This window comes from Hypanus sabinus, assembly GCF_030144855.1.
Source record: "Hypanus sabinus isolate sHypSab1 chromosome X2 unlocalized genomic scaffold, sHypSab1.hap1 SUPER_X2_unloc_7, whole genome shotgun sequence".
Taxonomy (NCBI): Eukaryota; Metazoa; Chordata; class Chondrichthyes; order Myliobatiformes; family Dasyatidae; genus Hypanus; species Hypanus sabinus.
The window spans coordinates 383,614-396,753 of NW_026779007.1; the positions used below are offsets into that span (position 1 = coordinate 383,614).

Consider the following 13,140-nt stretch of genomic DNA (forward strand, 5'->3'; position numbering starts at 1 on the left):
GATCAGAACATAAATGAAAATTTGGCCGTGGACTGTCGGAGCCCTGGGCCTGGGGTTTGCAACCTGGTCCCGAAAAGTGGCAGTGCACAGAAATGTCAAATGAACCTCCAAAGGCCTCATCCCTGAGATCGGAAGGTCCTTCCCCTGGAAGACGATTGAAGTCCTGCGGTGAAAGGAGAATCCACAGGGCCGGTAACCTTCGCCCTGGACATGGGTCTCTGACGAGCTGCTGTTGACGGCCTGTGTCCCGGTAGGTGTGATGGGCTGAAGAAGAAGCAGAACCGAAATAAATCCGGAGAGAAGAGCCTGGTTCAGTCTGAGGCCGGACTGAAAGGGACAAGTTCTGAAAAGAGGGGCACAGGAGACTGCAGATGCTGCAATTTCGAGTAACAAACTCGAGGGACTGAGCGGGTCAGGCAGCATCTGTGGAGAGAAATGTAAAATCGACTTTCAGGTCGAGATCCTTCAGCTGGACTGTCTGAACTCGAAATCTCGATTGCCATTTCCCTCAGTCTAAGGGTAGATAAATCTCCCGGACCAGATGGAATGCACCCTCCTGTTCTGAAAGAAGTAGCTGTGGAGTTTGCGGAGGCATTAGCAATTTCCCTCTCCCCAGGTAAGGTTTGGCACGATGATCAAAGTCGTTCATCACTCTGTTGATGAACAGACACAAGGTTTTGGATTCGGCCCAGGTACATCCCGGATGGATCCTCCCAACCACTGAGCACATCGACATGAAAGCTGTCGGAGTAGAGCAGCGTCCATCATCAGAGATGCTCACCACCCAGGCCAGGCTCTTTTCTCGCTGCTGCAATTAGGTAGAAGGTACAAGAGCCTCGGGACTCCCACCACCAGGTTCAGGAACAGTTACTACCCCTCAACCATCAGGCTCGGGAACAACACAGGATGACTACACTCACTTACCGTCCATTGAGATGCTCCCACAACAAATCATCGTAACAAAATGAGTGAAATCGCAGGTGGTCTGACTGAGACTGATCGCATTGGGCCTGTCTCAGAATTAGAGAAGTAAAAGGGACAGGCTCAATCTCACAGGATATTTACAGGTTTGAGGCAGGAACAGCAGGACTTGTTCAAGTATATAAAAATACAGGTGAGAGCAGATACAGGACAGATAGGAAATGATGCTGGAGAAAGTGTATTGGGAGATAAGGAGATGGCTGAGGAACTGAATGAGTATTTTCATCAGTCCTCACTGAGGAAGATATCAGCAGTATACCGGACACTCAAGGGTGTCAGGGAAGAGAAGTGTGCGCAGTCACAATTACGACAGAGAAAGTACTCAGGATGCTGAATAGTCTCAGGGTAGATAAATCTCCAGGACCAGATGGAATGCACCCCTGTGTTTTGAAGGAAGTAGCTGTGGAGATCGCGGAGGCATTAGCAATGATCTTTTAAAAATCACTAGATTCTGACCTGGTTTCGGAGAACTGGAAGATTGCAAATGTCACTCCGCTATTTAAGAAGGGGGCAAGGAAGCAAAAAGAAAATCATAGACCTGTTAGATTGACATCGGTGGTTGGGAAGTTGTTGGAGTCGATTGTCAAGGATGAGGTTACGGAGTATCTGGAAGCATATGACAAGATAGGCAGAACTCGGCATGGTTTCCTTGAAGGAAAATCCTGCCCGACAAACCTAGTGCAATTTTTTGAGGAGATTACAAGTAGGCTAGACAAGGGAGATGCAGTAGATGTTGTGTATTTGGATTTTCAGAAGGACTTTGATAAGGTGCCGCATATGAGGCTGCTAAACAAGATAAGAGCCCATGGCACTGCGGATACATATGTGGATAAAGCGTTGGCTGATTGGCAGGAAACGGAGAGTGGGAATAAAGGATCCCATTCTGGTTGTCTGCCAGTTACCAGTGGTGTTCCACAGGGGTCCGTGTTGGGGCGGCTTCTTTTTACGTTGTATATCAACGATTTGGATTATGGAATAGATGGCTTTGTGGCTAAGTTTGCTGATGATACAAAGATAAGCGGAGGGGACGGTAGTGCTGAGGAAACAGAGAGTCTGCAGAGAGACTTGGATAGATTAGGAGAATGGTCAAAGAAGTGGCAAATGAAATACAATGTTGAAAAGTGTATGGTCATGCACGTTGGTAGAAGAAATAAACGGGCAGACTATTATTTAAATGGAGAGAGAATTCAAAGTTCTGAGATGCAATGGGACTTGGGAGTGCTCGTGCAGGATACCCTTAAGGTTAACCTCCAGGTTGAGTCGGTGGTGAAGAAGGCGAATGCAATGTTGGCATTCATTTCCAGAGGAATAGAGTATAGGAGCAGGGATGTGATGTTGAGGCTCTATAAGGAACTGGTATGACATCACTTGGAGTACTGTGTTCAGTTTTGGGCTCCTTATTTAAGAAAGGACGTGCTGACGTTGGAGAAGGTTCAGAGAAGGTTCACGAGAATGATTCCGGGAATGAGAGGGTTAACATGTGAGGAATGTTTGACCGCTCTTGGACTGAACTCTGTGGAGTTTAGAATGAGGGGGAACCTCACAGAAACATTTCGAATGTTGAAAGGCATGGACAGAGTGGATGTGGCAAAGTTGTTTCCCATGGTGGGGGAGTCTAGTACGAGAGCATGACTTAAGGATTGAAGGGCGCCGATTCAGAACTGAGATGCGAAGAATTTTTATTAGCCAGAAGGTGGTGAATCTGTGGAATTTGTTGCACAGCCTCAGGGTAGGGGTCGCCCTTTCAAAACGGAGATGCGGAGAAATGTTTAGATAAGGCGTGGTGAATTCATAGCCACATGCAGCTGTGGAGGCCGGGTCGTTGGGTGTCATTAAGGAGGAGATGATAGGTTCTTGATTGGACATGACAGCAAAGGCTACGGGGAGAAGCCGGGAACTGGGGTTCAGGAGAGAAAAAGAATCATCCATGATTGAATGGCGGAGCAGACTCGATGGGCCAGGCGGCTTAATTCTGCTCCTGTGTCTTATGGTTTTATGTTCTGAGTGAAGGGCAGAACAGGTGCAATGGGCCGAATATCCACGCCTCCTGTTTCTTATTTTATAAAACACGAGTTCCGCTTTGCGCCTTGTTCTCTCTTGGCCTTCTGCCGGTGGATTGCACAGGGGAGCGGTGTGAGCTCCGGAGATCAGTCAGCAGCCGCTGCGGTTATTTCATGTTCCTGTTATTTATTGCTAATTATTTATATTTGTATTTGCACAGTTTGTTGTCTTCCGCACTCTGGCTGATCTTTCACTGATCCAGTTATAGTTACTATTCTGTCGATCTTCTCTGTGTCCGCAGCAAAATGCTTCTCGGGGTTGTATGTGGTGAGTTATCCGGGCTCTGATAATAAAAGTTACCCTGGAGTTTAAGTTTCGGGGAAATTCCTTCGATTCCGAGAACAAACTGTGACTGACATCTCCAGCTCCCGGTAGCAGCCCGTCAGTCACACTTACAGCCAATCAGCGGCACTGCTGGGAGAGTCTTGCTCCTATTGGTTGAGGGGTGTCAGTGGGCGGGATGCTGCATATCGGTCCGAGGATTGGAGCTGAGAGCGAGTGAGGCCGGAGATCGGGAGCTACACTTCGGGTAAAGGCTGCAACACCGGCCGGGTGAATCCTTCCCGTGGCAGAGATTCCGTGAGATGTTTCAGCTGCACGGAGGGTGTCCGGTCTTTTCCTGCCGAGAATCAGGGGCCTGTTGTCCGGAGTTCCCTCCCAGACCCGTCCCTTCCTGCTGCTGGGAGCCCGGATCTGACCCGCAACGGCAGCCGATGGATCTCCGGAGCTCTCACCGCTCCCCCGTGCAATCGGACGGGCTGAAGGCCAAGGGAGAACAAGGCGCAAAGGTAAACTCGCGCTTTGGAAAAAATAAGAAACAGCCGCAGGCCCCTTGCGCCAGTTCAGCCTTTCACTCCGATCATGGCTGATTTTTGACCTCAGCGACACTTTCCTGCAACGTCCCATCTTCGCTCAGCCCTTCAATTCCTTGTGAATTTAGAAACCTTGTGGGGAAAAGATCCAAAGATTCGCCGCACTCCTCATCTGAGTCCTGTCAGATGACATCGGATTCTGAGTCTGTGACCTTATTCAACACCCAGTGAGGAAACACGCCATTCCTGCCCCACCCTGTCAATACCCTGTGAGACTCAGTCAGACCACCTCTTATTTCTCCAATTTTGAGACAGGCCCAGTCAGTGTAATCTCACTGAGGACACTAACGCACCCCACAAATCAATCTCTGAAAACTTCTCTTCATTCCCTTCATCCCACAGGCTGACTCCAGGAGGGAGACCAGACCTGTGCACAGTGTTCCATGTACGCTCTCACCAGGACCCCATATACCTTCAGAGGAGATCTTTATTCTTCTATTCAAACCTTCCTTCCCATTCAATGCTCTTCATTTAATATCGAACTCAAAACAGTGAACAGACACAACACAGCCTCAGCCATGAATTTAAAGGGTAGGTGTTGCAACAGTTTGAGCTTCATACCGGGGGCCACGGAGCAAGCAGGGTGTCACAAAGGGAGGAATGTGGGAGTGTTGTATGTCTGAGCCCAGCTGTGTGTGTTTGTGTATCAGAATCAGGTTTAATATCACCGGCATATGTGGTGACATTTGTTGCTTTGTGACAGCAGTACATTGCAATACATAGTAATAAGAAGTATAATCACAATAAGTATTTATAAAAGTAAATTCAAAACGTAGTGCAAAGCCGGAGGGAAAATACTGAGGAAATGTTCTTGAGTTCATTGTCCATTCAGAAATCTGATGGTGGGGAAGAAGCTGTTCCTGAACTGGTGAGAGTGTCTCCAGGGTCCTGTACATCCTCCTTGATGGTAGAAATGAGAAGAGGTCATGTCCTGGGTGATGGGGGTCCTGAATGATGGATGTCACCTTCTTGTTGCATCATCTTTTGAATGTGTCCTGGATGCTGTGGAGTCCAGTGCCCATGAAGGAGCTGGCTGAGTTTACAACTTTCTGCAGCATTTTCCGATCCTGTGCAGTGGCCTCTCCACACCAGGCAGTGATGCAACCAGTTAGAATGCTCTCCACAGTACATCTGTAGAAATTTGCAAGTGTCTTTAGTGACAGACCGATTCCCCTCAATCTCCGAATGAAATATAGCTGATGTTGTGCCTTCATTGTAACCGCATCAATATGTTGGGCCCAGGATAGTTCCTCAGAGATGTTGACAGGCAGGAAATGGAAACTGCTCAGCTTTTTCACTTCTGATCCCACGATGGGGACTGGTGTGTGTTCCCTCGACTTCCCCTTCCTGAATCCACAATCAATTCCTTTGTCTTCATGATGCTGAGTGCAAGGTTGTTGCTGTGACACCACTCAACTTGCTGATCTATCTCACTCCTGTACTCCTCCTCGTCACCGTCTGAAATTCCAACAACAATAGTTGGGTTGTCAGCAAGTTTATAGATGAGCCTAGACACACAGACGTGGTGCAGAGAGAGTAGAGCAGTGGGCTGAGCACGCATTGTTGAGGTGTGCCGGTGTTGATTGTCAGCAAGGAGGAGATGTTATTTCTGATCCACACAGACTGGGGTCTCCTGGTGAGGATCCAGTTGCAGAAGGAGGTACAGAGGCCCAGGTTTTGGAGCTTGTTGATTACAATTGAGGATCTGATTGTGTTGAACGCTGAGCTGTAATCAGCAGCCTGACTTGGGTATTGCTATTGACCTGGTGATCTAATGCCGAGTATGAGCCAGTGAGAATTGTTGACCGATTGTAGTGATTGGCAAATTGCAGTTGGTCCCTGCACACAGACAGGAGTTGATTGACCATGACCAACCCCTCAAAGCACTTCATCACAGTAGTGAGCGTCACTGGGCGATGGTTGTTGAGGCAGGTCACCCTGGTATTTTTGGGCCCTGGTATGATTGTCGACGTTTTTAAATGTGTGTGTGTGTTTGCACGCTTGAGCAGAGAGACAGAGTATTTGAGGCTTTGCAGTTCGATGCAGGAATATTTCCAGTAATTGGTGTGCCTCGAAAGATGGGTCACAATGTTGGGCCGACCATTCAGATCAGAACGAAATAATTTACCCAGCAGACTGAGCTCACAACCCGCTCTTGTGTTTCAGAGTTATTTACAAATTGAAATGTCCAATTTAAAATGTGCAAAGTAAATTTATTATCAAAGTATACGCATGTCACCATGTATAATCCTGGGATTTGATTATATTGTAAATTCAGTAAACTCAAGAACCATTATAAGGTGAATGAAAGATCGCCCACAACAGGACAAACAAAACAACCATGTGCCAAAGACAACAAAATTCAAATACAAAAGAAATAAAACTAATAAATAACCCAGAAATAAACATCAAGAACATGAGATGAAGAGCTGTTGATTGTGTCCATTGGTTGTGGGAATAGCAAAGTTTAAGGATCTGGTCTCAACATAGAAAATTGTTTGGTTCAGTGAATTTTTCATTGTCATCTCCCATTCTCCTTAATTTTTTTTAATCCCTTCCATGACTGACAAAGTCTTTAAGGATTGGGAAGAACTAGTTATTAAGTGTTTTTGGGACTTGTTTATCTCAGGATCTCTTGCATCGTTTGACCAATTGTCAAATAAATTTGCAGTCCCAAAATCTCACTTTTATAGATACCTTCAAATTAGAGATTTTCTACGTTTCCAATTAGCTACTTTTCCTATAGGTCCTGATAAAAATTTACTGGACGATCTTTTAAATTTAAAACCTTTTGTTAATGGTTCTATTACAGGTATCTATAACTTGTTGATTGATTCTAGACAAGTCTTTTTAGATAAAATAAAAAAAAGCTTGGGAGGATGACCTAAATTGTCAGATTTCTGATGATAGATGGAATAAAATTTTTAAATGGGTTAATAAATCATCTTTCTGTGCTCGTCATTCTCTTCTACAATTTAAAGTGGTTCATCGAGCTTATATTTCTAAATAGAAGCTCTCCAGTTTTTACCCGAATGTTTCTCCACTTTGTAATAAATGCAACTCTGCTGATGCCTCTTTAATTCATATGTTTTGGTTTTGCCCTCCAATTGGAAAGTTTTGGCGGGAAATATTTCATACCTTCTCTCAACTTTTTAGGTCCAATTTGACCCAAATCCCCTTACTGCCTTGTTTGGTATTATTGCAAATGAAAATATAACTTTAAATACTCCTAACCTACAGGTTTTAGTTTTTACCTCTCTTTTAGCAAGGAGAGCAATCCTGCTTAAATGGAAGGAGTCTACCCCTCCTACACATCTTCAATGGCTACGTGATATTATGTCGTATTTAAATTTAGAAAAGATCTGCTGTTCAGTCTTAAATTCGAAACAATCTTTTTATGATATTTGGGGACCTTTCCTAAATTACTTTTCCAATTTGTAAAGTTTAACAGTGCACAGACTTTTATGAATATTTTTTATCTTCTCTTCTTAAATGAAAATGTTTTTTTTTCTAATTATCCATTGTCATCCATAAGCTTTTTTCTTTAGTAGTTGGTAGGGGGTTGACTTTTTTATATATATAAAAAATTATTTTATGATGTATAACCTATCTTTAAATTTTTGATTACAGAGAGGTATACCTTTATGTGTTATGCTATAACATTTTGATCAATTTTATTACAATATTTGAATGTACACAAGTTATGTTGAAATGTATCTATGTACTACACTGTGTAACTTTTTTTTCTCTGAGTAAAAATATTGTAAAAAGAAAGGGCCTGTTGGTTGAGTGTAATAACTGTTCCTGAACCTGGGGTTGAGGCTCCTGAGGCTCATGCACCTTCTTCCTGATGGCAGCATTGAGAAGAGAGCATGGCCTGGGTGGTGGGGGTCCTTGATGACGGATGCTGATTTCCTGCGACAGCACTCCGCAGAGATGTGCTCGGTTGTGAGGAGAGTTTTACCCGTGATGTACTGGGCCATATCCACTATGATGTGCTGGGCCATTCTACTGAGGACAGACAGTTCCTGCTTTCTTGTAATTGCACTTGTGTCCCGGGCTCGGGACAGATCCTCTGAAATGTTCACACTGTGGAATTTAAAGTTGCTGAACGTCTCCACCTTTGAGCCCCGATGAGGATTGCCTCATGGGTTCCTGTTTCCTCCTCCAAAGTCCAGAACCAGTTCATTGCTCTTGCTCTCATTGAATGAGAGGCTGCTCTTGGACCATAAGACCATGAGAGACAGAAGCAGAATTAGGCCATTTGGCCCATCAAAACTGCTCTGCCACTTGGTCAATCCATTTTTCCTCCCAGCCCCAATTTCCTGCCTTCGCCGCATATCCTTTCATGCCCTGACCGATCGAAAGTCCATCAACCTCTGCCTTAGCAAAAGGAAAAGCAGCATCCGTCATCAGGGCAAGATGAGATGAGGCACCTCCCACTCCATACCCATCCATTTCTGTCCCTCCCCTCCTCACTCTCTTGCCTACAAACCTCGCTTTCATTCTTACCATTCCCTTCTCTCTCGCTCCCACCCCTCTCTCAACTCTCTCCTCTCTCTCACACTCTCCTCCCCTCTTCCACACTCTCTCCCCACACTTCCCCTTCTCTGCTTCACTCTTTCCTCCCCAGTATACCCCATTCTCCTACTCTTGAACCCTCTCTCCCCACGTTCTCTTTCTTTCACTCTCATCCCTCTCTTCCCTCTGTCTCCCCTTCCCTTTTCCCTTCTCCACCCCTCTCCAGTCTCCCCCACTCTCCCCCTCACCCCCTGTCCCCTATCTCCCCTCTACACCCCCTCTCTAAGATCAATGATTCTGTGCTCTGTTTACACTTGTTTAGTAGATTGTTCATATCACTTGTTCTTTCATCAATTCCTTCACTCTTTGTTTTAGACTTGGGATTGTGTTTTTCATTATATATTGTACTTCTCACTTACTGTAATCCAACAAACAATCCCGCAGCATCCTCGGGAAGTTCCCACTCCCCACTGATCGAATCCTCTCATCTTGCTGATCTCGGTCCGCCACATCCACTCTTTATTATTTTCCATAGAGGTTGCCTGACCTGCTGAGTTCCTCCAACATTTTGTGTGTGTTGTTCTCCGTTACACCTCCTCCTCTCCGCCCCTTTCTTTTCCCATTTGCTGCACCTCTCTCCCTTCCTCCATACTTACCCATCTCTCCCAAGCGCTCTCACTCCCTCTGTCCCTCTCTTACCTCGACAGTTCATTGCACTCTCTCTCGGTCTCTCTCTCTCACACACACACAAACCTCTCCCCTCTGTTACTCTCGCAATCAGAGATAGGGAGAGGGATTGAGAGATTGAGAGTGAGAGGCAGACAGGCAGAGAGAGGAAGTGAGAGAGGGTGTGGAGAGAGTGAGAGACAGACAGACAGAGAGAGAGAGAGTGAGTGAGAGAGTGATGGAGAGAGTGAGAGGGAGACAGAGAGGGGGAGAGAGAGAAAGAGAGAGAGTGAGACAGAGAAAGAGGAGGGGGAGAGAGAGAGGGGGACGGATAGGGAGAGGGAGATGGAGAGGGAGAGAGTGAAATTCCTCTCCTGTCTGGTTCCATTTAGTCTTGTTTCTCCATTTTCCCAGTATCTTCAGCTTCTCAACTTCCCCCGAGCTCTTTACCCGTTCTCTCTCTCCTCGTTCTACACACATCTCATCATCCCTTAGCCTCCCAGCTCCCCACCCCCTCCATTTCACCAACACAATAGAGCTGGTTACTGACAACAGGAAGTCAGCCGGGGCGATGCCGACATTCCTGTTTACATCAACGGCAGAGGATAAGGGGGTTGAGAGCTCCAATCTCCTGAGAGTGAACACCACTGACAGCCTGTCCTTGTCCAGCCACAAGGACACTATCGCCAAGAAAGCTCAGCGGCATCTCTGCTTCTGTGAGAGGCTGAAGAAAATCGGCGCCTCCTGGACGACCATCATCTGTTTTTACAGAACACATCCTGTGCGGAAACTAGTCGTGTTGTCACGGCAACAGCACTGGCCAGCACCGGAAACACTGCAGAGAGCTGTGAACAGGTTCAGTACTCTCCTTCCACAGCAGCTCAGACAACATCCCGGTGAACCTCTTCGTTGCTGCCCTGAACACCAGCGGCGTAACGGGCTTTGAGAAGGAACCGGGTGGGTTGTTGATCAATAAAGGTGTCGGAGCTGACGTGGAGAAAGCAGCAGTATGGAGTTGAGAGGGAAATTCGAATGGTGGAGAAGACTCGATGGACGGGATGAGTATTTCAGTTCCTACGACGAGCGGTACAGAGGTGGGATGGCGAAGCGATGCGGAGGAAGCTGCGGGTGCAGGTAAGAGTGAGTGTCCAGGTAGGAGATGGTGTTCAGCAGCTTTTCACTGCTTCTTCCAACCAACAACAATTCACTCCGAGTGGATCGATCATAACTGCTTTTATATTTACTTGCAGAGGGACGATGAGCAATGCAGAAGAGCTGGTAATAGCTTTGTCCGAAAACAAAACACAGACAGTCCAGTCACTGCGATGGACTCAAGTTCACGGACAGGGTGCACTCCGTTGTCTGCTGAATCACAGCTGCGGGTCTGCACTCAAGTGCTCAGGTACCATGTTGCACGAACATTATTAGCAAAGCTGTCTGATGCAACACAGGTTCCAGCTGGTTACAGGCCATTTTGGTGCAACAAGTGAAGTACATTTCCACAGTGGTGGAGAAGCATTCCGACACCCCTCACCCCCTGTGAGAACCCTTCCAACCCCTACACCACTCCCCATTTCTGTTAACACCCCCTGTGAAATCCCTTCCAACCCTCACACCACTCCCCATTTCTGTTAACACCATCTGTGAAAACCCTTCCAACCCCTACACCACTCCCCATTTCTGTTAACACCATCTGTGAAAACCCTTCCAACCCCTACACCACTCCCCATTTCTGTTAACACCCCCTGTGAAAACCCTTCCAACCCCAACACCACTCCCCATTTCTGTTAACACCCCCTGTGAAAACCCTTCCAAACCCCTACACCACTCCCCATTTCTGTTAACACCCCCTGTGAAAACCCTTCCAACCCCTACACCACTCCCCATTTCTGTTAACACCCCCTGTGAAAACCCTTCCAACCCTCACACCACTCCCCATTTCTGTTAACACCCCCTGTGAAAACCCTTCCAACCCCTACACCACTCCCCATTTCTGTTAACACCCCCTGTGAAAACCCTTCCAACCCCTACACCACTCCCCATTTCTGTTAACACCTCCTGTGAAAACCCTTCCAACCCCTATACCACTCCCCATTTCTGTTAACACCATCTGTGAAAACCCTTCCAACCCCTACACCACTCCCCATTTCTGTTAACACCCCCTGTGAAAACCCTTCCAACCCCTACACCACTCCCCATTTCTGTTAACACCCTCTGTGAAAACCCTTCCAACCCCCTACACCACTCCCCATTTCTGTTAACACCCCCTGTGAAAACCCTTCCAACCCCTACACCACTCCCCATTTCTGTTAACACCCCCTGTGAAAACCCTTCCAACCCCTACACCACTCCCCATTTCTGTTAACACCTCCTGTGAAATCCCTTCCCACCCCTATACCACTCCCCATTTCTGTTAACACCATCTGTGAAAACCCTTCCAACCACTACACCACTCCCCATTTCTGTTAACACCCCCTGTGAAAACCCTTCCATCCCTCACACCACTCCCCATTTCTGATAACACCCTCTGTGAAAACCCTTCCAATCCATACACCACTCCCCATTTCTGTTAACACCCCCTGTGAAAACCCTTCCAACCCCTACACCACTCCCCATTTCTGTTAACACCTCCTGTGAAATCCCTTCCAACCCCTATACCACTCCCCATTTCAGTTAACACCCTCTGTGAAAACCCTTCCAACCCCTACACCACTCCCCATTTCTGTTAACACCTCCTGTGAAATCCCTTCCAACCCCTATACCACTGCCCATTTCTGTTAACACCCTCGGTGAAAACCCTTCCAACCCCTACACCACTCCCCATTTCTGTTAACACCTCCTGTGAAATCCCTTCCAACCCCTATACCACTCCCCATTTCTGTTAACACCATCTGTGAAAACCCTTCCAACCCCTACACCACTCCCCATTTCTGTTAACACCCTCTGTGAAAAACCTTCCAACCCCTACACCTCTCCCCATTTCTGTTAACACCCTCTGTGAAATCCCTTCCAACCCCTACACCACTCCCCATTTCTGTTAACACCCTCTGTGAAAACCCTTCCAACCCCTACACCACTCCCCATTTCTGTTAACACCCCCTGTGAAAACCCTTCCAACCCCTACACCACTCCCCATTTCTGTTAACACCCTCTGAGAAAACACTTCCAACCCCTACACCACTCCCCATTTCTGTTAACACCCCCTGTGAAATCCCTTCCAACCCTCACACCACTCCCCATTTCTGTTAACACCATCTGTGAAAACCCTTCCAACCCCTACACCACTCCCCATTTCTGTTAACACCCTCTGTGAAAACCCTTCCAACCCCTACACCACTCCCCATTTCTGTTAACACCCCCTGTGAAAACCCTTCCAACCCCTACACCACTCCCCATTTCTGTTAACACCCCCTGTGAAAACCCTTCCAACCCCTACACCACTCCCCATTTCTGTTAACACCCCCTGTGAAAACCCTTCCAACTCCTACACCACTCCCCATTTCCGTTAACACCCCCTGTGAAAACCCTTCCAACCCCTACACCACTCCCCATTTCTGTTAACACCCCCTGTGAAAACCCTTCCAACCCCTACACCACTCCCCATTTCTGTTAACACCCTCTGTGAAAACCCTTCCAACCCCTACACCACTCCCCATTTCTGTTAACACCCTCTGTGAAAACCCTTCCAACCCCTACACCACTCCCCATTTCTGTTAACACCCCCTGTGAAAACCCTTCCAACCCTCACACCACTCCCCATTTCTGTTAACACCCCCTGTGAAAACCCTTCCAACCCCTACACCACTCCCCATTTCTGTTAACACCCCCTGTGAAAACCCTTCCAACCCCTACACCACTCCCCATTTCTGTTAACACCTCCTGTGAAATCCCTTCCCACCCCTATACCACTCCCCATTTCTGTTAACACCATCTGTGAAAACCCTTCCAACCCCTACACCACTCCCCATTTCTGTTAACACCCCCTGTGAAAACCCTTCCATCCCTCACACCACTCCCCATTTCTGATAACACCCTCTGT

The 13,140-nt window shown here is 47.1% G+C and overlaps 1 protein-coding gene across 2 annotated transcripts in view; it reads left to right on the forward strand.

The window, feature by feature from the left end:
- The window catches only part of LOC132385962 (gastrula zinc finger protein XlCGF8.2DB-like), a 140,141-nt gene that overhangs the window by 41,693 nt on the left and 85,308 nt on the right, over positions 1 to 13,140 (forward strand). The window contains exons 1-2 of one of the 2 annotated variants that reach the window (XM_059958196.1): positions 8,665 to 10,235; positions 10,352 to 10,503. The exons of the other annotated variant lie outside the window; for it this stretch is intronic. The gene's annotated coding sequence lies outside the window, so the exon portion shown is untranslated. Of the gene's footprint in view, positions 1 to 8,664; positions 10,236 to 10,351; positions 10,504 to 13,140 lie in introns of those variants that run through there. 2 annotated transcript variants of the gene reach the window in all.